General features: G+C 35.6%; 1 long non-coding RNA gene across 6 annotated transcripts in view; it reads right to left on the bottom strand.

Annotated features, from left to right (window-relative positions):
• Nucleotides 1-2,678, bottom strand: part of LOC117100149 — a 37,312-nt gene extending 34,634 nt beyond the window's left edge. For all 6 annotated transcript variants that reach the window (XR_004444090.1, XR_004444084.1, XR_004444088.1 and 3 more), the window contains exons 1-3: nt 2,392-2,678; nt 1,765-1,985; nt 1,427-1,544 (exon numbers count right to left, since the gene is read on the bottom strand). This is a non-coding gene — a long non-coding RNA (uncharacterized LOC117100149). The remainder of the gene's footprint in view (nt 1-1,426; nt 1,545-1,764; nt 1,986-2,391) is intronic.
• Nucleotides 2,679-2,711: the final 33 nt, after the last annotated feature.

Raw genomic sequence — 2,711 nt, 5'->3', positions numbered from 1 at the left:
TAAGAGACAGATATATATATATTATATATAAATATATATTATATATAGGGGAGTCTTTATGGCCCAAAATATTGATTTTAGTAATGTAATTCCACAGGCAAATTACAGTAATATTTTTACCAAATTTCTTTGAAAAAATTTCGTAGGCATAGGGCCTAGGCCTAGCTAGGTATACAGTAATTTCATTTTACAGTAGTTTGGAACGATATCAGGAGTGGGGGTGGTGGCCTACTAGGACTACAATTTATTTGAAGCGATCTTGGGCCCAATCGTCTGTCACCCGAAGTTTTCATGATGATCGTCGATGATCAAGAAGAACGTAACCATCTAGGCCCTAGGCTAGGCTTAGATTGCTCTGCTACGTATACTACTACCGCATAACAAAGAAAGCAACCCACGCGGTGCATTCTTAAATTGTACACACATTATTAAAATGTATTAGACGATAACACGATATCAATGACTGAACGATCTACCACCCTCGCATCGCAGTAACTACTGTACTGACGAACTAGGCCTAGCTTCCTTACCAAAATGGCCAATTCATTCCAATTGGAAAAAATCATATTGGATCCAATTGGAAAATACATCATTGGATTTTGGCACTTTCCAATGGGAAATTACATCATTGGATTTTGGCACTTTCCAATTGGATCCAATTGGAAAATACATCATTGGATTTTGGCACTTTCCAATTGAACTTGTTTCCAATTGGACTTGTTTCCTATTGGATGTTATTAGCTCAATTGGAAAAATTCCAATTGGAAAGTGCCAAAATCCAATGGGATAAAAGTGAATTTTGGCACTTTCCAATTGGGATTTATCCAATTGGATATTATAAACCCAATTGGATAATATTTCAATTGGAAAGTGCCAAAATCCAATGGGATAAAATTGGATTTTGGCACTGTCCAACTGGAATTATATCCAATTGAGTATTATAAACCCAATTGGATAAAATTCCAATTGGAAAGTGCAAAAATCCCATTTTATCCCATTGGATTTTGGCACTTTCCAATTGGGATTTATCCAATTGGATATTATAAACCCAATTGGGGGTAACATTCCAATTGGAAAGTGCCAAAATCCAATTTTATCCAATTGGGTTTTGGCACTTTCCAATGGGAATTTTATCCAATTAGAATTTTATTCAATTGGATAACATAAAAAAGATGGACACCAATTGGAAAATGCCAGAACCAAATGAGGCTTCAAAGAGGTTGACAAACACTGCTAAATACTGAAAAAAACAAAAGAAAAGAAACAATTGTTATTTTCATTTATTTTATTTATTTAAAATACAAAAATGAAATACTGCACAAAGCCTGTTTGTTAAAAATATGCTATAATAATGCTATGGAATATAAAACTATTGTTCACAAAACATATTTTAAATCTGGTTTCTGTTAAATATATACAGTCATACCTACAGTAATAATTATTATGTACTGGCACTTTAAGTTTCGCAGGTCAGCAATCTTCTTAACTATGCTACAGTAACTTTGCAATTGTCCTAGTAGTTCTCTATAACTGCACCGGACATTCTGAAAAACAATAATATTATAAAGATTAATTTTAAAAGCTAATCAGCATGAGGGAAATTAATTTCATTTCACATGTCCTAGGACAAGTACTGTAGCTTAAAAAATTCAGTTGTCCTGAAGACATATACTTCCCAAAATGTACTTATTGGGAAGTATTTTAAGTGGTGCTAGCGAATGGCCAGAGTGAGGTACTACATGCATATTTAAGTATCCAACTCACCCTTTTTAATATTCTTTTCCTGGTCGACAGCTTGAAACGCACGCTTACATTTTTGGCGAACAAATTCATTTTTGGAGTGGTCGATATCGAAAACACAAATTGCAATTCCTATAGCCTTTGACACTTGTTGGAAAGTTGAAGGTAAAATTTAATGTTTAGTTTCAACTGAAAATACCTGACATCAGATACTTGCAGAGCCTTCACTTCAAAATTCAGTTAATCTGTTAAAAACAATCAAAAACAGTATAGGCCTAGAGATTAAAAGCAGTTTGATATAGTGATACTGATAATATAATAATAATCATTCATTAATTATCAACAATAATTAATTAAACAGTACTACTAGGCCTATAGCATGCCTTTATCTAGGGCTAAGCCTAGACTAAAGGCCTAGAGATATAGCCTAGCCTTCCCTATGCTAGGCCTGGGCTCACATAGGCCTACTAGGCCCCTAATACTAGCCTAGGCCTAGTACTAGTAATAAAAATTATATCCCCCGCTGGCCTAGGTTAGGCCTTTTATACTATCTAAATCAACAAATTTAAATTAAAAAAAATAAAAAAGTTTAAAACAAATATGAAATAATCTGAACTAGTAGGCTTAGGCTAGGCTTGGCCTAATCATTACCCTGCTATTATTGAGTTAGGCTGTGCAAGCTTAGGCTTGGACAGGCCTAACGATCAGTGGCATGTTGACGTGCCGCTGCCCCGGTGATTGGTTGTAAATGACGTCATCTATACGTTGCAGCCAATCACCGGGGGAAATCCACGCACCCTTGGAAGACCCCATGGAGAACCCCGCACGGAGTGCGGAGAAAACCAAGAGAACGGGAGATACACGACGAAGACCTTGAAGATAACATACAGACCTACTTATCACCAATACTTAGAGTGTTAATTCACCCGCTAGTGAATGGTGAGTATGTCCACTTTGTCGTATATAGTATC

This window comes from Anneissia japonica, unplaced genomic scaffold (assembly GCF_011630105.1).
Source record: "Anneissia japonica isolate Jap-2015-1 unplaced genomic scaffold, ASM1163010v1 scaffold287926_len136070_cov111, whole genome shotgun sequence".
NCBI lineage: Eukaryota > Metazoa > Echinodermata > Crinoidea > Comatulida > Comatulidae > Anneissia > Anneissia japonica.
Note: the sequence above shows the minus strand (reverse complement) of the source record. Positions and strands in the feature narration are given on the sequence as shown.